This window comes from Stenella coeruleoalba (genome assembly GCF_951394435.1).
Source record: "Stenella coeruleoalba genome assembly, chromosome: 3".
NCBI lineage: Eukaryota > Metazoa > Chordata > Mammalia > Artiodactyla > Delphinidae > Stenella > Stenella coeruleoalba.
Window position 1 is genome coordinate 102,974,740 of NC_137148.1, and position 27,231 is coordinate 103,001,970.

The window sequence follows — 27,231 nt, forward strand, 5'->3', positions numbered from 1 at the left end:
CCCACTTTAACTCAAAACTGAAGTAGAAGTGACAAAATGTCACACCCAAAGCTCGACTGGAATTATTCTCAGAGGAGGTCACAGCAAAGCATGTTTGTTTTGTGAAGTTTCAAGTTGATTCTCAGCATATGGGTTCAAAGCTGTGAACCAACCTTGAACCTTGGGAACTGTGAGTCGACAAGATGGGACTAATATGTAAAAGAAAAATAAAAGGTTCAGAAGACTTGCTGGATGTCGGTTCTCTTTTTAAAAAGAGCATTTTGGTGAGTTAAGTGTAAATGATTCAGAAACACAAGGATTTTATTTCCTTTGCCATAGGCATGGGTTTAAAAATTTATGGAAAAAAGTGCTCGGCACAACATGTTTTGAATTTCATTGGTCTTTTTTTATCCTATGATCTCTAGAAGATGGCAGCTGAAGAATGAACAACTGAATCAAAAGTTTTAAGTGTATATATAAAACATGACACTTGGTCAGATGGAGTAGTAAGAACATGCAGTCTGAGAGCTCCCATTCTGAAAGCCTTATTATACTTTTAGTCTTGGACCTAATTATATTACTAAAGGAAAGTTCCAGGTAGGTTTTTAATCTGAATTTACTGTGTGTGAATCAGGCCCATAGTTGTGAGGAATCCATTTCATTATAAGGAGTGTGATGCTTGGGTTAAGGTGTGTAACTGGGCAGTTGGAATAAAAGAGATGTGAATTACTTTGCTTTAAACTGTTAAGGCTCTAATTTTTGTTTAAAAATTAAAACAATCTACTGGATGATCTTTTATATACATCATTTTATCTGCCTCAAGCATTTTACTTTGTATAGTACAACTAGGATCTTTGTAGAATTCTGATTATTTCTATTAAGAGAAATAAACAAATATTTCAGGATTCTCATAATCTGTTTTTATTTTCACTCTTTTTGGCCAACTTTATGGCAGGATAGTTGGTTTTAATTTTATTAAAATTATGTGAGTCCTTAGTCAAATTCCTGTTTTGTTGTAGGAATACTCGTAATTAGCTACATGCATTTTAAATCTTCTGAACAGGCAGTGTCTAAAACTCATCTTTTTTCAAACTTATACTTGTTCTCTGATTTGCCCAGGAACTTCTAAGAGAATATACAACTTTAAATAAACATTCCTGGTTAGCTCGTGGTTGGGCTTTAAACACCCTAGCATCATTTAAATCAAATCATTTCAGATGCTAGAACTGGATGAAATCACAACGAAGCTATGCTTGCAATTTTATTAAAATGATAGGTTGGTCAGGACAAAAATATTCAACTCTATTGAGTGCCAAGGTGGAGTACATTCAAAATAGCCTACCTACATAGACGGAGCCAGGCCATATCACGCTGCAAGGGCTCTGTACATATCATCACATCTGTCATTAACAATGTGACTTTTTTTTTTTTTTTGCATGTTGTTTCATGTATTTTAAATAGAAGGAAAACTGGGCTACATTTCAAAATTTAAATATGGTACATGAAAAGGCTTTGTTCACATTTAATTAAATTACTGTTTATGTGCCATATGTTTGATCAGACACTGCTTGTATCCCAGATGGAGGTAATGGGTAGAAATAAGGTATAAAGGTTTTTCTTTTTTTTTCCCTCTTCTCAAAGTAGAAGGTACAAATTGAGATGATTTTCTAAGAAATGTCATCACAGTGACAAACTCATATGGCCACTACTGTGAAAGGAGCCCTTAAATGATCACTTGGTGGCTCGTTAACTCTCAGAACTATAAAGATAACTGCCCTGAAGATAGGTAGGACCCTTAGCTCCAGAAGACACTACTTCAATTATTTGCAAGACTCCTAGTGCAAATTTCCTCAGGGATACTGTTGCCCTGACTGACTTGCCAAAACTGTTTTCTTGAGGACTTTAGAATAGGTTTGTTTTAAAATTATTAATATAAAATAAAGAGATACTCACTGTTAATTTAAAAATGTACAGTTAAGTCATGGAAATGTAAATTCAATAATTTCTCATGCAACTTGAACTGGAAACAAGCAGATACCTTTTATGAATTCCCTACATTCAGCAGAAGCAGAATTCACTTTGCTCATTCGCCAAGTAGATGTGTTTTCTGGAGACGAAGGAAGAGTCATTTTTACCATATGAAGGGAGCATGTGTTTTTCTTACTTTTGCTGATCTGCTGTTTTCGCCATATTTGCTGAGTTCAAGTCTCTCATCAGTTGGTGGGAATGTAGATTTAATGACATTTATTTTGGAAAACATGTTCTGCTAAAATTTTGTAGTGATGTAAGCCATTTAACTCTAAAATTGGCAGCTGAAACTAACGCTATGTCCACATAAACAACTACTCAAATGTCTCAGCCAAAACCATTTTGGGACACCCAAGGCCAGGATACCATTTCTGGGTCTGCACACTTTCCTGAAAATGAAAGTAGTGCAGTCAGGGGCTTACCTCCAGTCCAGGCAAAGGGGGCCTGAGGAAACTCTGATGTGTCCTCCTATTGTGGTATATCCCTGTGTTTAATAAAAGACCTGCTCTCCTTTTGTTTCTAAAGAGAGTAAGTGTAAACAGAAGAAATACGGGGATGAAATTCTTGCCCTCAGCAGTTGTCTTGGGGGAGAGGGTGTCATGTCCTTTGGAGAGGGGACAGGCCAAACAGTAGGAGAGGGAGGTAGGGAGGTAGGGAGGCCCCCTGTGAGACATGCAAACTAGGCTCAAATTAGAATGGTGCTCCTTTTCTACTCTCCACAAAGGGGGAGGCTGGAGAGCTACATCTACCGTCTTGGTTTGCCGGATAAGAGGGTATCAGGAGAGGGGCAAGGACACTCTGAGACTATATGGCAGTAGCCTTTTTTTTTTTTTTTTGAGTGTCTAACATAGGCTAAGTACTGTATCAGACCTTTTAGATAGATTTTCCTATTAAAATGTCACTAATCTCCTGTAGTAGGTATTATTATAGGTGAATAATATGAATAGTATTTATATTACAATAAATATAATATGATACATATGATATATATGATATGATATATATGATATATGATATATATATGATATATGATATATCATATATGATATGATATAGGGAGTTTGACCAACTTGTCACAATCATACAATTAGCAAGTGATAGCACCAAGATTTGAACCATGGAGTCTAACCTCAATGATCATCTCTTTCCATATCATCATCCAGATAAAGTGAGGACACAATCGTGTGGAAGCAAGTCAGGGAGAGGTGGGAAGGAAGAGTCAATGAACAATGTTATACTGTAAGTGAGTGACAAATATTGCTAATATTAACTAATCTTGCTAAATATAACTGATTAGGCTATATTTGTCTTAAATTGTTGATGTATGGTACAGTAATGAATGCACACAAATTATGAAATGATATTATGATGCTTGACAATGACTGAAAATCCATTCTCCCCCAAAAGCCATTAACACACATTCATGGCGTCTTGTGCTAAATGCAACAGTTGCCCAGACTAACACTTTGGAGTCCTCCTCAATACTGTCCTCTCCCTGACTTGCCACAGCTCACCTTGCCCCCCATCTTGCTTCTCTCCATTTAAGTGAAGAACCCCACCAACCACGCCAGGAGCCTGGAAGTCATCCTTGGTACCAGCCTTTCCCTTACCCCCATGTTCAATCCTTTACTCTCTGCTGTCCATTTTCCCTCCTAAATATCTCTTGAATCTGTACACTTTTTGGCCATCTCCTCCATCATACCATGAATACCAGGACTTGTACAATAGCTTTGTACCTCTGAATACTAATCCATTCTCCACAGAGAAGGCAGGAAAACTTTTAAGTGATACAAATCTGATCTCATCATTTTTCTGCTTGAAACCCTTCAGAGATTGTTAGGATCAAGACAGAAATCCTTAACATGGCCTGTACGGCTCTGCATAGGCTGGCCTTTCTCTCTCTGTCTTCACCTCACATAACCCCCATCTTCCACTTTAACTCAGCCACCTTTGCCTTTCAGTTCCGGCCTCACAATCTTTACAAATGCTTTTCATTCTGGCTGGAATGTTCTCCCCCAAACACTTCTCCTCTTCCCCGAGAGCCACCTTTAACTTATCCTTTAGATAGCTCAGCATTCCCCTCCCCCCAGCCAAGGTGCTGTCTGTCCACACATCCTCTCTTAGCACTCTCCTCTTCCTTTTTTTTTTTTTTTTTTGTGGTATGCAGGCCTCTCACTGTTGTGGCCTCTCCCATTGCGGAGCACAGGCTCCGGACGCGCAGGCTCAGCGGCCATGGCTGACGGGCCCAGCCGCTCCGCAGCATGTGGGATCTTCCCGGAACCCGTGTTCCCTGCATCGGCAGGCGGACTCTCACCCACTGCACCACCAACCACCAGGGAAGCCCTGCTCTTCCTTTTTAACAAAGAGAGCAATGGTGACAAAATACTTACTTATCTATTTACCCTGAGGGTCAACTCTATGAGAGCAAAAGTCAAGCCTGCCTTGTTCACTACACTATAAGCAGCACAAAACACAGAGCCTTTACTGTATTAGGTACCTAATTAATCCCAAATGAGGAAATGAATGAATACTTCCTCTATCACCTTCAATTAAGGCAGAGAGTGGGTCATCTTAAAACTCGGACACTAGGTTCCTTGAGGGCAGTCACTATGCCTTTTTCTTGTTATCATTAGTGGCTAGCATATACCTGGTAGATTCTCAACCGTGAGCTTGCTTACTGAATGTACAAGCTACATGCATGCTCCTCCCCGCCTATTGGGAAGTAGGATATCCTTCCAGCATAAAAGACATAACTGATTCCTCTTCTAGGCAAATCAGGGAGCTCCATTATATACTTCTGAATTATTTGGATGCCTCTTTCCCCTTGTACTAGTCAGGGTTTTCCAGAGAAACAGAACCAATAGAAGATATATATATATATCTTATATTTATCTATTTATTGTAAGGGATTGGCTCACATGATTATGGAGACTGAGAAGTCCCACAATCTGCTCTCTGCAAGCTGGAGACCCAGGGAAGCTGACGGTGTAGTTCAATGGGCTGAGAGCTGGAGAGCAGATGGTATATTTTCCAGTCCCAGTCTGAACGCCTGAGAACCATGGAGAGCAGGAGAAGATCAACGTCCTGGGTTAAGCAGTCAGGCAAAGAGTGAATTCAACCTTCCTCCACCTTTTTGTTCTATTAAGGCTCTCAGTGGGTTGAATGATGCCCACTCTCACGGGAGAGGGCCATGTCCTTCACCCAGTTCACCAATTCAAAGTTCGTATCCAGAAACACCTAGAAATAAAGTTTAACCAGATATCTGGGCATCCTGTGGTTCTGTCAATTTGATACAAAATTAACAGTCTCATTTCTATAGCCAAATATACAGCTCACCCTATTGATTCTGAATATCTGAGTTTCACTATACCTTTCAGAATTCTAGCAATTGAGATTCTTGTATACTGCAAATCTGCTAGATCATTTGTGAGGTTACAGTTGTTAAAAATTTCATGGAGACAATTCAGTGACTCCAATAAATACTACCCATAAATTCTCAATGACATACTTCACATGTGCTACTTAAAATTACTCCAGAGATGCTTATAGTGTTATATGAAGCCACGAAAGAACTGTAAGAAGATAGAATCAGAAGGTTTGTGCAATGTTCTAACATAATCCAATGACTTAAAAAAAAACTGTTCTTTATGGTTAAAGTGGAGAAGCTATTTCAATTTCTTTTTACCTGGCTATTTAACTAACTAACTAACTAACTGACTGACTGACTAACTTCCTTCCTTCCTCTCTCCCCCTCCCTCTCTCCCTTACTTTCTTCCTTCTTCTTTCTCGCTTTTAAAGTGAAAGCTGTGCTCAGTTTACTTAGGCATACATTTTAATTCTTCAATATCACATAACAATGTCATTATACGGCAGAGATACTGAATACACTTAGTGATTAGCATCATCAATGGAAGTACTACAGTTGAAAATGCTCCATAATAAAAGAAAAATTATGCTAAGAAGTGTATGATTGGTATGAAAAGAGAATTATGTCTTAAAGTCATGTGCCTTTTCCATAATTATTTGCCAAATAGTTGGTATTTAGAAGTTAAAGTATGATATTAAATTCCTGTAGTATGCTCTGTCACTCCAAAGTTAGTATGTTCCTATAGTTAGAGCAATGGCCTAGAAAACAAGCTTGACTGAGTCACTTTGCTAAGTCCCCTTAATCTTCCGTACCTTAGTTTGCTTTTTTATGTGCTACTGATAAAGACTCTTTGTGTACATTTCAAGGGCTGGTTATGTCCAAGGTTTTACCATTTAGTCTAGCACGATGACAACTTAAGAGCGATGGAGCAATATAAATAAATGTGAACGTCTCCCCCTAGCACTACACATGTGATATTATTACTACTATTTTAAGTTCAAGTGGGAAAAAAGAAAATAGACACTTCAACTTTATCAAATCTGTTAAAGTGAAAGAAATAAAGGAAGAAAACAAAGTAGGAAAGAGAGAGATTACTCTGGTGGAGTCAATAAGATGATTTGAAAGCATTGGCTAAATTATAAATGTCATAGAACCAGTCTTGAAATAAAAAGCAAAAAGCTAGCTTATACTGTTGATGGGAATGCAAACTGGTACAGCCACTATGGAGAACAGTATGGAGGTTCCTTAAAAAACTGAAAATAGTGTTACCATACGATCCAGCAATTCCACACCTGGGCATATATCCAGAGAAAACCATGAACCCCAATGTTCATAGCAGTGCTATTTACAATAGCCAGGACATGGAAGCAACCTAAATGTCCAACAACAGAGGAATGGATAAAGAAGATGTGGTACATATATACAATGCAATATTACTCAGCCATAAAAAGAACAAACTAATGCCATTTGCAGCAACATGGATGGACCTAGAGATTCTCATACTGAATGAAGTAAGTCAGACAGAGAAAGACAAATATCATATGATATCACTTATATGTGGAATCTAAAAAGAGGCTACAAATGAACTTGTCTACAAAACAGATATAGAGTTACAGATGTAAAAAATAAACTTACGGTTACTAGGGGGTAAGGGGGGGAGGGATAAACTGGAAGACTGGGATTGACACATACATACTACTATATATAGAATAGATAACTAATGAGGATCTACTGTATAGCACAGGGAACTCTACTCAATACTCTTTAACGGCCTGTAGGGGAGAAGAAGCTAAAAAAGAGTGGACATATGTATATGTATAACTGATTCACTTTGCTGTACACCTGAAACTAACACAACATTGTAAATCTGTTATATCCCAATAAAATTTTTAAAAAGCTAGCTTAACAGAATTATACCTATTGAATAACAGTCTTCCAGTTTTTATGCCTGAATGACAGAGTACTGTTTGAGATATACATAAGCTGCCATTGATAATAATGATTCATACAGTTTGAAATCTGAGTGGCATAGTAGAGTTAAATAAACAACAGAATTTTCATTTTTTACGTTATATCTTTTTATATTTCAAACAATTCATATGTTTTATGTTTAATTTAATCAGGAATTATATTTCTTCATTCCACCTTCTAGTTCAAGTATTAATTATATAATAAATTATAGAGATTCTGAGGTTAAAAGGCTAGAGGTGGACTTCACAGGTTCTATACATTATAATTTTCATTTGCAAAACTGGGGACGCTAGTTGACCTGACATAAATAGGTATCATGTTAAAGCAAGTTTCATTTTGCTCCTTCACCTCTTCCAACTTTGATTTCCCCTTTGATCTTCCATATTTCAGAGAGAAAGAGCAATATAAATATTGGTTGGTTTCCTAATGGGAGAATAAGAAAGGTTGATTATATATCAAAGTGTCCAAATAGGATCTTGGAAATCATCAAATATTCATGGAGGTTTGAGAGGGGAGTGGGTCTCAATTCCAACACCCATTTTTGAGATGCAAACCTTGAGAATCAGGGAAGTTTCACTACTTGTTAAAACTCATACGTCTAAGTACGTGGGGATCGAGTATAATATGGTGACTGCAAAGTAATGGAAGCTCTGAGGCAGTGATTTATTGCCAGTTGGTACCAACTGCAGCTTTGTGATATCACTCAAATTGTGGTTTTAAATGGTTGCTACACTGTTAACTTTCTACGTGTATCTTGTATCCCTAGAAAAAACTCAAGCTCTTTGATTTCCTTATAGTCCCTGGAGTTTCTAACAGTGCAAAACACACTCAATATAAATTAAATGAATCCGTTTAGCAAGTTCTATTCCTGCCATTAGATCTCTTGAGATTTAAAATTTTGACTTTTTCTGACTTGAAAGATAAATGGAAATCTTAGTCATTGCCTTAACCAGACTTTGCATATTTGCTGCTGCTATAAACTCTGTGCACATTTCATGGGCTGGTTACACCCAGCATTCTACTGTTTATTCTTTTCTAGCACAATGACAATTCAAGAGAGGTGATGCAATATAAATAAATATTTGTAAATTCTGTCTGGGCTCAGAGATTAAGACATTTTTTTCCCCCTGAGTCAAATTTAAGCACAACTACTTTGTTGCCATTCTTATGATCAGTATCAGGAAAAGCATCTGAGGACCATTAAACAAGATATCCCTCACGGTGCATTCTCTTGGCTCAAACACTTGCATGGTTCTGTGCATTAATGTTCCAGAGGCAGACCCTCTTCAGGGCAGATGCAGGCTCTGGCTCCCATGTGTTGCTTCCCTTAACGGCTCTTCTCTGATCTATAGCTGTGGTTTTCTTCTGCCATTATTTTCCTCACTCTGACCAAATGACAACCACTCTTTTGGATTCCTCCACATTCTCAGCTAGCATATCCAAATTCTGCTGCTTCAACACCGCTGAGTGATCTGCCATGTCTAGAACTGCATGCAGGTTAATGTCATTTTACATTTCGAGTCTTTGAGAAATTTCAGAGTCCCTGATCCCTACTGCAAACAGGTCCATGACTATTTCTTTGTGGCTTGCTCTAAAATTACATTTCACAGCCAGTGCATGATCACCATTAAGAAAAGATTCCATTACCCCTTTCCAGCCTGGCTACACTGAAGAAACCTGGCCTCTGAAAACATTTGGTGATCAAGGTTCTTCAGATTTCCCTAGTAGAACTCTATGTCACAATCATAAGTTTCCTTTTCTTTCCTAAAGGTGAAGGAATTTAAATTTATGTTCGGCTTGTTAATACTAATTACATGAGAGCCTGATCTTTCAGAGTTCTTTGTAGTTGTTCTAAATAAAAGTGTTGCCTCTATCTGGACATCAATGATCACAGGAAAAATACACATGGCGAGGGCATGCAAGGGCATCTGTAGCCCATGGAAAGAATGTGCACAAGGCATGGGTTCTTTCCCTGTGCTCTCACAGCAAGATGTTCTCTGTCCTTTAACTATTCCTTTCTCCCTCTCCTTTTCTTCCCTCCTTTATTTTTGTTTCTGTTTTCTTGCTCTTTTTGCAAGTCTAGGTATGGATATCTGCCTGTGATGGAGGAGGGCTTTTTTCACTACTGATTTGGTGTTACCAAAACGTTTAGGCTTTCGCAAGAATCAGAAAATGTGTCTGAACAGAGGAGATAACATTTTTTTCTTGAGTAATGACAAGTGAACTGACCCTGAGTTTAAAAGTTAATGGTATATGTGACAACCAACTTTAAGTAGGCAAAGAAAATGGTTTTCATAAGACAGACAGGGTTTTTTTTTTTTTCTCTTTTTTTCCTAGTTAACAAGCCATTCTGTTGAAAAGAGCTAAAACTTATAATAACTCTGGTAGTTCACTGAGCGTGGGCTAAAGACATTTTACCAAGACCTTTTATTCTTTCCTGCAAAAATACCGTATCTTATGAACTTAAAATTCAAGTCAAAGCTCTTATTTGTTCTCATTTTTAGTGTGACTTTCTACTTATGTTACATGTCCACATGTATAAAATAATGACATTTTAAAAGACTGCAGATAGAACCCAAGTCTAAAAGTAATTACAGAAATAAATGTGGTGGGAATTTAAGCCTCCTTGTTAACCAAAATACCCTTTATAAATCTTGTCAATTTGTGTCTGTGTGTATGTACTAGCTCCAGGTGTCAATCTCTTATAAAGGTGCTTGCCTCTGGCTTTTACATCAGAAGATCCTAAATCATTCACATCCAAAGCCTTATTTTACTTCAACTGTCTTCTGAAAAAGAAGTTTTATAACAACTTTTGTAATTCTGCTTTTAGTAAAATATCTCCAATGATATTTTAAAAAATATACATATTAGCCTTCATGTAATTAAATGAATTAATTATATTCAGAAAATGACTATACCACCCAAAGCAATCTACAGATCCAATGCAATTCCTATCAAATCACCAATGGCATTTTTTATGGAACTAGAACAAAAAATCTTAAAATTTGTATGGTGACACAAAAGACCCTGAATAGCCAAAGCAGTGTTGAGGGAAAAAAAACGGAGCTGGAAGAATCAGACTCTCTGACTTCAGACTATACTGCAAAGCTACAGTAATCAAGACAATATGGTACTGGCACAAAAACAGAAATATAGATCAATGGAACAAGATAGAAAGCCCAGAGATAAACCCACGCACCTATGGTCAACTAATCTATGACAAAGGAGGCAAAGATATACAATTGAGAAAAGAAAAGTGGTGCTGGGAAAACTGGACAGCTACATGTAAAAGAATGAAATTAGAACACTCCCTAACACCATACACAAAAATAAACTCAAAATGGATTAGAGACCTAAATGTAAGCCTGGACACTATAAAACTGTTAGAGGAAAACATAGGCAGAACACTCTTTGACATAAATCACAGCAAGATCTTTTTTGATCCACCTCCTAGAGTAATGGAAATAAAAAGAAAAATAAACAAATGGGACCTAATGAAACTTAAAAGCTTTTGCACAGCAAAGGAAACCATAAACAAGATGAAAAGACAACCCTCAGAATGGGAGAAAATATTTGCAAACAAATCAACGGACAAAGGATTAATCTCCAAAATATATAAACAGCTCATGCAGCTCAATATTAAAAAAACAAACAACCCAGTCAAAAAATGGCAGAAGACCTTAATAGACATTTCTCCAAAGAAGACATACAGATGGCCAATAAGCACAGGAAAAGTTGCTCAACACCACTAATTATTAGAGAAATGCAAATCAGAACTACAATGAGGTGTGGTCTCACACCAGTTAGAATGGGCATCATCAGAAAATCTACAAATAACAGATACTGGAGAGGGTGTGGAGAAAAGGGAACCCTCTTGCACTGTTGGTGGGAATGTAAATTGATACAGCCACTATGGAGAACAGTATGGAGGTTCCTTAAAAAACTAAGAATAGAATTACCATATGATCCAGCAATCCTACTACTGGGCATATACCTAAAGAAAACCATAATTCAAAAAGACATATGCACCCCAATGTTCACTGCAGCACTATTTACAACAGCCAGGTCACGGGAGCAACCTAAATGCCCATCAACAGACGAATGGATAAAGAGGATGTGGTACATATATACAATGGAATATTACTCAGCCATAAAAAGGAACGAAATCAGGTCATTTGTAGAGACATGGATGGATCTAGAGGCTGTCATACAGAGTGAAGTAAGTCAGAAAGAGAAAAACAAATATCGTATATTAATGCATATATGTGGAACCTAGAAAAATGGTACAGATGAACAGGTTTGCAGAGCAGAAATTGAGACACAGATGTAGAGAACAAACTTATGGACACCAAGGGGGGAAAGCGGTGGGGGGTGGGAGTGGTGGTGTGATGAATTGGGAGATTGGCATTGACATGTATACACTGATGTGTATAAAATGGATGACTAATAAGAACCTGCTATATAAAAAAATAAATAAAATTAAAAAAAAATACATATTAGCCTTCATGTAATTAAATGAATTAATTATGTTCAGAAAATTGAGTTACAGAGATACCCACATATTCCATAAGGCATACTCATACAACTCTTTTATGAAATAACTGGTTTTATTACATGGAGTAAAAATGTATTTGGCAGATACAAGTGCTATGATACATATATATTTCCGTAGCTACAGATATAATTTTTGACATTTTCTCCAATGCTTGTCCACATTTTAGGATTAGAAAATCTATCATGAGAGATCCGTAACACCATCTGGTATATAAAGTTTGCTATCAGTACCCTATTTCAACCAGAAAAAATCATCCACTATTATTGACTCACCACAATTACTTCGAAAAGGTCTTTTATCAAAAGACTAAATGCATTTTTTTTTACTGTAAGTACTCAGCATAGTGTGTAGTAAATTCTCAATTTGTCAGCTTTCATTATTTTTATTCAAATTAGTAGGTCTCTCTTGACAGTAAATGATAGAAAACAAATCAAACTAGCTTAAGGAAAATAAGGCTTTTATTGGCTTTTGAAGGTTGAGGGCACTGGCTTCAGGCACAGTTTAATTCCGGGGGTCAGTGGTGTTAGGAATCTGTCTTCTTGCATCTCTCCACTTCTCTTTTCTGTGGGTTGACATGTTTCTGAGGCAGGCTATCTCTGCTAAGATGTCTGCCGGCCTTTGCAGATGAATATCCAGTTATCTTCAAGAACAGCACATAGAGGGTTTCTTTAATCCTGTAGTTATGACAAAGGCTTCAAGTTGAGTCTCACTGGTTCCACTTGGCCTGACTTAAGCCACTTAATCATCCGTGAGCAATCACGACTGACCAGTGGATCCAGAATTCTAGTTACGCAGGACTGGGCCACATTTCTTAGCATCATAGAACCATAAGGAAAGAAAGCATGGGAATCAGAATGGTGACTGTATGCCAGCCTGGCAAAAAGAAAGCAACAGATGTCCACTGCCTTACTTCATTCACCCACCAAACATTTCCAGAGTTTCTGCTGCATACCCTGTGCTGATTTGTGTATCTGAGCAGCAGAGTGCCGTGTAACTGGGAGTAGGGCAATGGGCACAGGAGAAAGGAAGAAATTCAAAAGTAAATGACCTAATCCCTCCCCTCAAAGGAGAGATGCCTCTAGGCTCTAAAGACAATAAGAAACAAGGACGCTGTGATGAACTTGTTGACCTAGGTGGTATACATTCAGAGCAGGAGAAAACACTGTGATTGGAGAACTAAGAGAAAACATTTAGGGGGTGGTGTTGAACGATGGACCAAATGTGGATGGGTCAAAGGAAAGGGGGATCTTCTAAAAGGCTGGTGGAATGTTGGTAAAGGCTCAGAGCTTTGGTGCATGGAGTGTGTTGGTGAGACAGGAGGGACCAGGTCTAGAAGGAGAGAGAAGTAGTGCTTGGGAGGAAAGGCAGGCTGTGGTGGATGGGAGAGGGACGCACTTGGAGGGTGCCTGAATGCTAGGTGGAGCAGTCTAGCAGGAACTGATAAAGGCAGAGTTGTGATAGGAGGATGCAAGCTCCTCTTTTGCAAGATGAATCTAGTAACAGGCTATAGGAGGTCCTGGAAAGAAAGATGATGGCAGGCATCCAGAGTTGTGTTTCTGGTACTGCAGAAATTGTGGAGTAAAGTGACAAGGTCTGAGAAGGACTTGAGGCTGTGAGGAGGATAGGAAACGATGCTGAGAGGAATTTCAAAGGGATGATCAATGGGACTTTGAGGCGCTTGTGGAAATTGGGAAGAAAGGAGACGACGACTCTAAATTATCAAGGCCAGGGCCTAGAAAATGGAAGAATCATTAAGATGTAGTGACAGGAACCATCATTTCATAGTATTATGGTGCTTTTTTCAGTGGCATTCTCACTTTCTACCACATACTGCAGCTATTTATATGCATGTCTATCTTCAGGAAAGATGTCTAATTTATCTTTGTCTCTTCAACAGGATGAAGTTTGGTGTTCTGCATACGGATGAGTCAATGCACATTTGTTAAATGAATTTTACAGAGGAGAAACTGATTTCTAGGGAGGTTAAACATTTGCTCACCGGGCAAGTCAGTGATAAAATGGCAACCAGGCTCATCTTCTTCTCAATCTCTGATACTTTATTCTTTCTAGTCCTTTAGTGCTACAGTTGTTCTTTTTAGGGGACAGATGAACCTCTCTAATACAAACTGCCTGGCAAAAAATTGAAGTAGAGATCTGTGTACTGTCCCGTACAAACGTACAGTGCATTTCCAGATTACTTCATACCCAAGATTTCTCTCAAAGTCAGAGCATCAGAAACAAGTCTCCCTCTGACCTCTTAAAACCTTCAGTGTTTTTCCATTTAGTTCTATAAATTTAAAATTTTGAGACCATGGAACTCTTCTGAGGTCCAAGATCCTGTTAGATTTTGTTTTACATCCAAAGTTCAACACTGGAATAATGCTACAAGAGATTGCAAAGAAGTAAATGATTAAATTTTCTGTAGTGTTTTTCAAAATGTGGTCCCCAGACCAGCAGTGTCAGCATCACTTGGGAACTGAAAGATGCATATTCCTGGCCAGCATCCCAGACCTACTGAATCAGAAACTTGGAGATGGGGCTCAGCAATCAGGGTCTTAACAAGCCCTTCAGATAATTTTGATGCATTGAAGTTTGGGAACCACTGGTCTTTGGCAATATTCCTCAATGACCTTTGAATCTTTAAAGGACTTTAAATTTGACCTTGCAGCAGAATCACCTGGAGGGCTTGTTCAGACACTGATTGCTCATGAAACTCATATTCCCTGCTTAAACGCCCTTGAAACTGGGTTTTGAAAGAGCTGTAAAATTGTCGTGGAATCCATATATATGTATGTAGGACACAAAGGCTCCATTTAATAAAATGTGTCTTCCTGTGAAATACCAAAGCTGTTAGGGAAGGCCCAGAAAAATTAAGCAGAGAGGGCACACCAAGGAAGACTCACTCCTTCCCTGTAAACTCTGATTTGTGGTAAATTGCAAAATTAAGGTTGAAGCAATACTAAGCAAACCAGGGCTAAAAACTCCCATCTGAATTTCAGGTTTAGTTTAGTAAGATGCTGCAGCAGCACAAAGCAGTAATCTGTTTCTGCACACCAATTTGTGTGTAGCACAAGATCACATCGGTGAGCAAACATTGCCTCTCCTTATCAGGAGAGACTAATTGGAAGCTACAATTAACTGGGTAGTAAATGCCAGGAATTCTGAATCACAGCCACAGAATAGCCTTCATCTGGCACTCTAATGTAAGTGGGGCAGTGATGGCCACTGAACAAAAGAAATGGGATTCTTTGCCTGGAACAATGTAAAGGGGTGCATCTGGCAGACTTTTAAGATTTGTTGTTTTCCTTGACACACACCCCACACTCAAATTCAGGATTGCTTAGTTGGGAGATGGAGAAAGAAAAGTTGGCAATGTACGAATGGCCGATATACTAGGTGGTGGTGAACAAACCCCTGGGTTCGGTTTTACTTCTTTCTTCTCTTAGGTATCATTAAGATTCAGGCTTGGAGTATGATTAGTACATCTCCAGGGTAATTTGAATTTTCTAGAACGATTTCATTATCCAAAGTCCTCTCCTGACCTCCAATCCTAAGCCACCTTGAAAAGGTTTACTTCTCCGTGGGAAGGCATTGACTCTTCAGGATTTCCAGGAACATTCTCACACATGACTTTTTTTTACATCATTAGAATGCTATTTCTTTGTGTATTCATTTATTCATTCATTTGCTCACTCATGTATTCAGTAAACATTTATGAAGCATGCATTTCATTTCTGGCATCTTTCTGGGCCAGTGAGGAATGGTTTCTGCCTCCAGGGCCATCTCATCCTCATGTGGTGGTGAGTGTTGATATCTCTGTCTTTTTATTTAGATTCTTTTTGTTTCCAATCACTACTTTTCTCTATTGTGTATTCTTGGTCAAAAGTGACAATATTTTTTAAAAATTGGTACAACAAGTGCCTGAAGACATGAAATTTTGCCTTCTAAAGTTGGAGAGAGTCTCGAGCTCTAGCTGGCAGCCAAGCATACGAGCTCTGCGATCAGCGGCCACCATCGATGTTGCTTCGCTTCCTCTGGGCTCATCTGCGCCACTCGCTCGCAACACACTCTGCCGTCATAAGCCGCCACCAGGTAAAACTTGCAAAGGCTGGTAAAAATCAAGGTGACCCCAAGAAAATGGCTCCTCCCCCAAAGGAGGTAGAAGAAGATAGTGAAGATGAGGAAATGTCAGAAGATGAAGAGGATGATAGCAGTGGAGAAGAGGTTGTTATCCCTCAGAAAAAAGGCAGAAAGGCTACTGCAACTCCAGCAAAGAAGATGATGGTTTCCCCAACAAAAAAGGTTACAGTTGGCACACCGGCAAAGAAAGCAGTTGTCACCCCTGGCAAAAAGGCAGCCGCTACACCAGCCAGGAAGACAGTTACACCTGCCGAAGCAGTAGCAACACCTGGCAAAAAGGGAGCCACACCAGGCAAAGCATTGGTAGCAACCCCTGGTAAGAAGGGAGCAGCCACTCCAGCCAAGGGAGCAAAGAATGGCAAGAATGTCAAGAAGGAAGACAGTGATGAGGAAGATGAAGATGACAGTGAAGAGGAGGATGAGGATGAATTTGAGCCAGCAGTGATGAAAGCAGCTGCTGCTCCTGCCTCAGATGATGAGGATGACGAGGATGAAGATGATGATGAAGACGAGGATGATGAGGATGAAGATGATGAGGAGGAGGATGAAGGTGAGGACGACGAGGATGAAGATGATGAAGATGATGAGGAGGATGATGAGGATGAAGATGATGATGAAGACGATGATGAGGATGACAAAGATCACTCTGAAGAAGCAGCTATGGAGACTGCACCAGCCAAAGGAAAGAAAGCTCTGGCAAAAGCTGTTCTTGTGAAGGCAAAGAGCACTGCTGAAGATGAAGATGAAGAGGATGATGATGAGGATGAAGTCGAAGAGGAGGAAGAGGATGACGAGGAGGAAGAGGAGGAAGAGGAGGAGGAGGAAATTGTCAAAGAAGCACCTGGAAAACGAAAGAAGGAAATGGCCAAACAAGAAGCAGCTCCTGAAGCCAAGAAACAGAAAGTGGAAGCCACAGAACCAACTACATCTTTCAATCTCTTTGTTGGAAACCTGAACTTCAGTAAATCTGCTCCTGAATTGAAAACGGGTATCAGTGACATTTTTGCTAAAAATGGTCTTGCAGTTGTTGATGGCAGAATTGGTGTGTCTAGGAAGTTTGGCTACGTGGATTTTGAATCTGCTGAAGACCTGGAAAAAGCCTTGGAACTCACTGGTTTAAAAGTCTTTGGCAATGAAATTAAACTAGAAAAACCAAAGGGAAAAGACAGTAAGAAAGATTGAGATGCGAGAACACTTTTGGCTAAAAATCTGTCTTATAAAGTTACTTAGGAAGAATTAAAAGAAGTGTTTGAAGATGCTGTGGATATCAGATTAGTCAGCAGGGATGGAAAGAATAAAGGGATTGCTTACATTGAATTTAAGACAGAAGCTGATGCAGAGAAAACCTTGGAAGAAAAGCAGGGAACAGAGATAGATGGGCGATCCATTTCCCTGTACTATACCAGAGAGAAAGGTCAAAGTCAAGACTATAGAGGTGGAAAGAATAGCATTGGAGTGGTGAATCAAAAACCCTGGTTTTAAGCAACCTCTCCTGTAGTGCAATGGAAGAAACTCTTCAGGAAGTATTTGAGAAGGCAACATTTATCAAAGTGCCCCAGAACCAAAATGGCAAATCGAAAGGGTATGCATTTATAGAATTTGCTTCATTTGAAGATGCTAAAGAAGCTTTAAATTCATGTAATAAAAGGGAAATTGAGGGCAGAGCCATCAGGCTGGAGTTGCGAGGACCCAGGGGATCACCTAATGCAAGAAGCTAGCCATCCAAAACTCTGTTTGTCAAAGGTCTATCTGAGGATACTACAGAAGAGACATTAAAGGAGTCGTCTGACGGCTCTATTCGTGCAAGGATAGTCACTGACCGGGAGACTGGATCCTCCAAGGGGTTTGGTTTTGTAGACTTCAACAGTGAGGAAGATGCCAAAGCTGCCAAGGAGGCCATGGAAGATGGTGAAATTGATGGAAACATAGTTACTTTGGACTGGGCCAAGCCTAAGGGTGAAGGTGGCTTCGGTGGCCGAGGTGGATTTGGTGGCCGAGGCCGGCGAGGCTTTGGAGGGCGAGGCGGCTTCCGAGGAGGCAGAGGAGGAGGAGGAGACCACAAGCCACAAGGAAAGAAGACAAAGTTTGAATAGTTTCTTCTACCCCTGTCTTTCCCTCTTCCATTTGAAAGAAAGGACTCTGAGGTTTTTCCTCTGTTACCTGCTCAATGACGGAGCCTTCTGAGGACATTCCAAGACAGTATACAGCCCTGTGGTCTACTTGGAAATCCGTATAGATAACATTTCAAGGGAGATAACCCTGATGGTGTTGACTGGATATTCGTATAAACTTTTCAAAGAGATGAGTGATAGAGCTAACCCTTATCTGTAAGTTTTGAATTTATATTGTTTCCTCCCATGTACAAAACCATTTTTTTCCTACGGAGTTTTTTGGTTTTGGTTTTTTGTTTTTGTTTTTTTTGCGTTGGGGGGTTGTAAAGGAAAGCAGAATGTTTTATCATGATTTTTGCTTTAGCAACTTTGGGACAAATTAAAAGTCCTAAACTCTGGTGCCAGACTTGTTAAAAAATAAAATAAAATAAAGTTGGAGAGCATAATTTGAAAGTTGTTATTGATTTTTTGTTTCTAAAGATGAAAACATTAATTTCCATTAATAATAGGTTTTCTGTTGTTTTAGCAAAAATACCACCATCTGATTTTTCACTCATTGATTTAAAAAACATATATTGAATGACTATTATACGTCAAGCATTGTTCTGGATCTTTGGGATCCATTAGTGAATAAGAAAGGCAAGACCCCTGTCCCAGTGGAGATCACATTCTCAATGGGGGAGAGAGAGACAATGCTATAATAAATAAGTAAATTATGTGGTATGTTAGAAGATGTTATTTGCCAAGGGAAGAAGGATATTTATATGGGGTATGGGATGGGGAGCTATAGGGCATGTTGTAGACATGAATAAATAGCATATATTCCCCCACTGTTCTTGAACAAAACCTTTGAAATCACCATCACTCTGAAAGCAGAGAACCTTGAAGTGTCATTTTTAGTATTGCAAAGAGTGGGTGTATTTTCAGATTTAGAGACCATTTTCTTTTAAACTATGTATTTAAACTGGACTCACCCTAAAAATGATTGGTTATTTCTGGGAGATGTGTGTGAATCCTTGGCACTCAAGCAGGGAATATGAGTTCTTTACCTCATCCGAAGGAGAGACTGTGGGAAGGGTCCTGGATTGGCTTGGTAGAGCCCTGCTTGGACAGGATATCTCATCTGGTGTGATTCAGCATAGGAGATCCCAGAGCCTGAGAATGTGGGACTGTAGAAGACCTCTTGATGGAAATAGAGATTTGAGTTTCCTCTGAAAAGATTGTAAATGTTCACGTTGTTCAGGAAATGGGAAGGCCTCTTAAGGGGAGGTAGAAAGGCCACTTTTCTTTCAGGGGAGCATGTACTTAGGGGACTGCATTCTGAAGTTAAGGGACACCTTGTTTTACATGATGGTGATGTCTGGGCACAAATCTAAGTAATAGTAGAATTCTTCTTTAACATGATGATCTATTTCTAATCAAGAGCCAACGTAATACTGAAACTCTTGTGGCTTCTCTTTCAGGTGGAGTACAACCAGGCTGGTGATGATCACTATTCATTGTTATAGTCTGAAAGTTCTGACCTACACAATAAGACATGAAATAAAAATAAATGGTGTAACTACCACAAAAGAGGACTGTTAGCTAGAAATGTCAAAATAATTAGCTGAAAGAACTTCATAATTTGTAAGACCTGGCAAAGTGCCTGAATACAAGGTGAATATTCAAATATCTAGAGAGCTCCATTACACAGATATTATGTAGTTAGAAAATATAGTAATGAAAAAGAAGTTCCATTTATAATAAAAATTAAAAATGATAAATCTTCCCAGAATCACCTTTCTAAGAAATATGAGAAACTTTTATTGAGAAAGGGACAAAACTACTCTAAGAAATATAAAAGAATCATATGGGGAGCTAAACCCTAGTTCAGGATTGGAGTGAGCAGTGCTGCTAAATGATGTAAATATTTCAGCTCAACTTACATTAATGCATAGGCTTAATGCAACTACATTTGGAAGACTGCAGTATAAGACATGTTCCTTCTGTGGTGCCCAGAACAGTGCAGGTGCAGAGTAAGAGCTGAATTCAGTGCAAATGAATTACGTTTCTAGGAGGAAGGAAATAAATGAGGAAGTAGATGCATCTTGTATATTTCTACAGTTGTGCCTCTGCTCCCATTTTCCCTCAACCTGGAATGCTATCCCTCAGCCTCCTTAGCCATCTCAAACTTATAGTCCACTAAAGGCCCAACACGTCATTTCTGAACTACAAATTCCAGAGCACTTTGGAAATTTTTGGTTCAATGGTACTGAACTAAATGACACTGTGGGTATCATTCATCTAATATCTGTCACAGCTGGTTATCCTGTCTTACAGTACTTATCATGTTATTAGTAAAAGCAAAATGTAATGTATAAGAAGGATTAAAACATGTGCAAGGAAGATATAACCAACTACAGGATAGTGCTTAAGAATGAGGAGGGAGAAGAAAGATTTGAAGTAACTGTGGGAAATGTTACTGTCTCTAAGTCAGGCTGTCTGTACATGGATAGATGTAAATACTCAGTGTACAGTTGTTGGTTATTAAACTATAATTGGCAAGATTGGTACCATGTATTTTCATTTGTAGGTGGATAATCACAAGCTTTTAATGTGAAAAACTTCCTTAAAATGTGGCTGAAGCAAAAGAGATCCAATCATCAAATAGTTTAAATAGTCTATTGAAAATAAAGTCTGGAACAAACTGTGTGTTAAGAAGAGCTCCTAGCCAACAGATTAATCCCTTTCAAATGTCGACTAATATTGAGGGGACAAAGAATAAACATCATTCAAAATTTTCTGGAAAATCAAACTTTGATACGGAACGTATATTATAGGGGTCAAATAATTTTATTTTTAGGAGATTATTATTCTCTATTTTTCTCTTCATTTTTGTTGCTCAAGACAAAAAATTGAAGGCAGTATGACACTCAAGCTTCATGATTTTAGAATGACAAGACATGAGCATCCACCACGGAAGATAATAGAAAGCTTCAGTTTATTCAGAGGCCAATGGTAATGATTGAGGAAGGAGTAAAGCCACTAAAGAGAAAAGAGACTATTTATTACTACAAAATGGAATCCCCAAGTTTATGTATCTTCCCTTCAAAGCATCAGGAGATGACATTTACTGAGCACTTTTTGTGCACCAGAAATTGGCAGCACAGGGTTAGGGTCCTTCCTCATATTATCACATATATATTTCACAACTACTCTGTGAGGTATTCCAATCCGCATTTTATGGAAAAGGACACTGGGACTTAAAGGAGTGGAGTATACATATTCTTAACTTAGAGACACTCACCAGACTTCAGAAATGTATTTATAAGGTTTTTTTGTTTTGTTTTGTCTTTTTTGTTTGTTTTTGCGGAAAGCAAGTACATCTTTAACCATGTAGATTTATTGCCTGTTTCATAGTGAACATAAGAGTTTTCAGAATGGTAGCTTTCTTTGATTCCATAAGAATTCCATGCCAATCCCACACTAGTTGCATTCCATAAAATGACAGCAGCAAGTCAGAAGGAAAAGGGGCTGTAATATTCAATTGTCTGTAACCAATGTGTTAGAAGTCATTGTTTTTCATCCAGACGGTACAGTTGCATTTTTAGAATGACATCTATTACCACATTAGAGGCAAACCATAACAGTCCCTTATAGAATATCTGTCTCAATTGTGGTTATTTAATGTCATTATACCAAATTTCAAAGTGTTCTTATGGTAAACAGACATAGTGAAATACTAGATGAATAAGAGCTCATTTTCAAGTTCTAAGAAGTCAACGCTTCATTTTCTATCTCTTTTCTTAAATTTATTTTTTATTTTTAAAAGTTTCCAGTGTCCTGGTCTTATAAATTGCAGAGTTTCCTCTCTAAAGGAAAGGCTTTCTTAAATTCTATTATTTATGTAGGTAAAAGTCAATCAGCTCCAGAATAAATTCTCCAGTTTTTTGACATAGCTCTGAAATGGCTAAGTTGTCGTGCATATATATTTTTAATCAACTTATTGTAAAGAGGAAAAAAAAGATATGACTTTTCACACACATGTAAAGGCATGCTTATATTCCTCAGGTCAAAACCCTGTGTTAAGTTCCGGCTCAGGGCAAATTTAAACAGCTGAGTTATAAACCCAAAATAAAGAGGTCAGACTGGGGATGCTGACAGCCTCTTAACTGCAGTCATACCAGCAGGCATAACTTTCAAAATGCAGCAACTACAGGAGACAGGGACGTGTATCTTGGACTGAGTCCTAAGCAGTTAGAGAGAGCTGGGGATTATTTTACTCCAAACTGTGGTTACATTTGCGGTTTCCAACTATTTGTTAGCTCCTTTTCTATAGGCATAGGACACAGTTATAATGATATGCAAACAAAATAAAAAGTAATTAGCAATATCTTTCATTGTTCTAATTTAACAATATTAAAACAACACGGTATTCCTTTGGAAGACAAATGCTCTTAAACAGAAATTAAGTACCAATATGCTGGTATATTATTATCTACACAACTTGGCTAGATTACTTTCTGTATCCTGCCACTGGGAAGCCATGTACACAATGAGATAAAGAAATCGAGAAAGATGTCTGACGCTCCGGAACTGCTTTGACAGTTTTAAGAGCTGAAGGCAGAAGAAGTTCAAGTATATGAAGCCTTTTACACAGCAGGCAATTCAACATTTGCTGCTCAGAATTCAAAGAAGGTGAACAAATCAAAATACTGAGGTACTTCCTTGGAAGAGACATTCAGAAAAAGACAAAACTAATTTTAAATAATGGCAAATACTGAATCCAGTTTTGGTGTCAAAAACATGTCACTAACTTCAGCAAAAGAAAATAAAAAGGATGCACAAAGTAAGTGTGACAAGATCTTGAATAACTGTTGGATCTGGATCCTGGAAACATCTGGGTTTATTGTACTATAATTTCTATTTTTGTGTTTTGAAAGTTTTAACGATAAAAGTTTATTTTAAAAAGTTATCACTGCAAGAATGCTTGTTTGAAGGTCTCTTCACTTCATTATGTGTTTGGGCACTTGTATTTATGCCTAGCTGAAGCAGAGCTATAACTACCTTCGACGAAATGTCCCCATTTTTCTTTTTTTTTAATGCACTTGAGTTTTACTTCATTGCATACTACTTGCAGTGAGTGCTTTTGGGATCCCTTCTACAACTTGCAATACTTGGAGAGCACTGGGGTTTGCCCAGTTTTGGTGATGGTCTGTGCAAGGAAAACTGTGTAGTACAATTCCCATTGACCAACTGGGTCCCTTTTTGGAGTGGCAGAGCCACTTGTTGCTGTCAACACACTTTGAAAGGTTATTCCACAAACATTGAGTTACCTTGGATGTGAGCTAAGCAGAACAGTTAACACCATAGACAGATCTGAAGGAACCCGGGAGAGACGGAGACTTGGAGATGTCTTTATAAACTAGGAAAAGCTACTGAGACTCCTATTTCACTTGGTACAACCTCTGTTCTTAATCTTCTTAACTCAGAATGAATTATTTTAAAAGTCTGTAGTCATTTTATACTTTACCCATTTTACACTGGTTGTCCAGCTCATATAAAATCAAATTTAAAGCTGGAGCAAGTTTCTTTACTCCTCTCCTGGACCATTGAGTAGGCAGCTGACCAAATACCAAGAATAATTTTTTTTCAGTTGTTCGACAGCTGCTTTGCACCTGACGGAGGGGCGCCTGTCCCTTCTGTATGTTGGCTTCTCTCCTTTCTGTCCGTAACGGACACAGCATCTTTATGTCCTGTCTCACTGAGTCTCTCATACAGCTGCCTGTTTCACTGGTCCTACCGGCCCACTATGTTCCTGCCAAATTCTTCCTATTGACAGATTTCCCGGAATAAGAAGGCACCTCACCGTCTCCATTCTGTGTACCTGAAGCCACGATCCTGTCTTCTAGATTGGGATCACCCTTTGTACCCCCTTCACAACCCTGCCTGAAATCTCAGCAGATTTTGCCATACTCCTTATTACCTCCCCTCCCTGGGTTTGGTCCTCTTTCATTCCCAGCCTGCCCTCTGTGATGTACTTTAACCTCCTGCCAGGGAGTAAACTCTGATAGAGCCCATCTAGCTATATAGTATCCTATATAGAACAAACCAGTTTTTTAGAAATGGGATAGTCATGGTGTCTGACAGTGGCATATAAATATGTGTGTGTTAATTCCCATCTGTACCTGAAAAGTAGTCATATATCCTCTTCAGAAATTCCCAGGACAGGAGTGGTCAGCTGGCATTTAATCAGTAGGTCCACTTTATACAGGTGGTTACTGTAAGTGCTTCAGCTCTCTTGAGAACTGATTTATGGCAGAGATTTTGAAAAGATGCATAATGAAAATTAGGAATTGGCTATCTATGGTGAAATTAGGATTGTTAATTAGCAAAATAGATATCAGCAGTAGGCTCTCTTTGGTGATTTTAGTGGAATTTAAGGTTTTGTAGAAGCACCTTCACATCCCTCCCTCTTTTCCCCACCCCAGGCATGAACAGAAATTAAAAACTCAGTTGGTGGGCTTCCCTGGTGGTGCAGTGGTTGAGAATCCGCCTGCCAATGCAGGGGACACGGGTTCGAGCCCTGGTCTGGGAAGATCCCACATGCCGCGGAGCCACTGGGCCTGTGAGCCACAACTACTGAGCCTGCGTGTCTGGAGCCTGTGCTCCGCAACAAGAGAGGCCGTGACAGTGAGGGGCCCACGCACAGCAATGAAGAGTGGCCCCCGCTCGTCGCAACTAGAGAAAGCCCTCGCACAGAAACGAAGACCCAACACAGCCATAAATAAATAAATTTATTAAAAAAAAACAAAACTCAATTGGTCACACACAGGCTTGATCTTCAATTAATCCTCTGTCCCAGTACTGATTTAGAGGATTTTTGATATATGAAATCTAATATATCAGCATCAGCATCCTGTAACTGTAAAATTATCACATTTGCTAAACACGAAGCTTTCATGAAGTTTTTTTGTTTTGTTTTGACTACCAAAAAGAACGTAGAGAGTGGACTTTATTAAAGTTGCTTAACTTCTTTTGTGCCTACTTGCTAATAAATCTAAGTGTAGGAGAATTCAGTCAGAGACTTAGAGACTTACTTTCATTATAACAGAGGGGATGAGGGAAGTGGGGCAAACTTTTCTTATCCCCTGTACAGCTACTGATATCTATCAAATTGGCTTATGCCACTTTATAACAGGGTGAAACATACCTATTTAATATCTTTCCATAACTGTATGTCTACTTACCTACCTGTCTACTAAACCAAGTTTCTTGATTTCCAAAACCCTGCTTGTTCAGGAGTTGGCAAACCAAATCTAGCCCACTGACTGTTTTGTGAATAAAGTTTTATTGGAACACAGCCATGCTCATTTCACTAACATTATCTATGGCTGCTTTCATGCTATCATGGCAGAGTCGAGTAGTTGAGCAGTAGAAACTGCATGGCCTGCAAAGCCAAAAATATATATAGTATCTGGCCCTTGACATGATTATGTATGAATATTTACATACCAATATTTAACTTTCTTGCTATTGATAACTTTATCTCAAAAGATCAGAAATTCTCAATACAGGAGAAAGCAATAAAGGAAGATGCCATGGTCAGGTGTTAAAGGCTTGCCTGAAACACAGAGATAGGATCTCTAAGTAGATGTATTTATACACAAACATACACATCAGAGTGAAGCAAGTAGAAGGTCTGATTTCCCTCTGGACTGACTCCCTCATTCTTTTGACTTCATTGTGAGTTGATTTTTAAGTCAGGTCTCTAAAGCCACTCATGGGTCTGTCTTTGCGAAGATCCGGGAGGAGTTAAGACATTCGCTTGTCAATAATAAAGAAGAGAAAAGGCCATCCATTCTCTTGAAATTGGGAATTGAAGCTGAAGGCTGAGTTGCTCTGACCGCCTGCAGGAGGCCACCAATTGTTGCTCATGGAGTGTACCTATGGAAGGCTCTCTCCCACGGACTTGTCGTATACAGACCATTCCCCCACCTGCAAATTGCTCAGACATGCTGAGTAATACTCTTAATATAGCTGTTGCATTCTCCGGGATTTACTTCTTTTTTGATCTGAGTGACAACTGACCTGATAATACCTCTTTAGCTTTGTAATTCAAATTGAGCAACCAAGTAAACTATACCCATGCATCTACCTCCTGCCTCTAATTAAGTCCTCATGGCTGTAGAAGATGTCTATAGCTAAAATTACTATGTGACACTGAGGAGTAAAGAAGGATCCAGGATGAACATGACCTTTGTATTGGAGAAGTAAATTTAATTCTTGATTTGCCACTGATGCAGAGAGTAAGGGTCAACATCACCCCTTGGCAGAGCATAGAGCCTTCAGGGTTGACTTCATATTATTATTCCTCTATTTCTATGCTTTGGCCTCAGAGAGGAAGAAATCCTGCAGCTGTGCTCCTCCCATAATACAGTCTCTCTCTCTCTCTCACACACACACACACACACACACACTCACACGCACTTCCTATAAATATAAACACAAGTATGAATGGAACATTTAAATTCATTCATTCATTCCATGCCGGGCATGGTGCTAAACATATATATTTATAGCAATGATTCTGAAACATATGGTCCCTTGGAGCTTACAGTCTAAAAGACTCAGCTCTCAGGAAAATGAAGGGTAAGATTTTGAGCTCACCTTGATTTTTTTCTTCTCTTAAAGTAATAAACTTAGGAGAAGGAAAAAACCAATGCTGTGTCCATATTTCTATTAGAGTTTCAGAATGTAAGTATTTCCTGGGTTTTAAAACTCTTAAATATTGAATTAAAAATGATTGTGGTTAGGTTTTTCTTTCAATATTAACATTATTTTGATTTATTTTTACACGTGTTTGTTTCATTAAGTGAACATTCACAAATTTATTTTAGGAGCTCCTCAAGAGCCTCACTGCTATATTCTAGAAATCATTATACAACAATATCTAATCATTTGTTTCAGAAAAACAGACTGGCAACAATATTGACATTTATTTATGCATCAATTTGTAAATAAGTGTTGAATGGTTACTGTGTGCCAAGCTGTGTGCTGGGGCAGATATAAAGGAGGGTTCAACATGAGCAGAAGGCTGT

At 38.7% G+C, this 27,231-nt stretch overlaps 1 protein-coding gene and 1 pseudogene across 2 annotated transcripts in view; one reads left to right on the forward strand and one right to left on the reverse strand.

The window, feature by feature from the left end:
• ZNF608 (zinc finger protein 608) overlaps window positions 1–27,231 on the reverse strand; it is a 1,156,357-nt gene that overhangs the window by 394,749 nt on the left and 734,377 nt on the right. The window lies entirely within an intron of this gene.
• LOC307183593 (nucleolin-like) lies at window positions 16,036–19,166 on the forward strand (annotated as a pseudogene). The gene has a single exon. The product of its transcript is annotated as a nucleolin-like (transcript).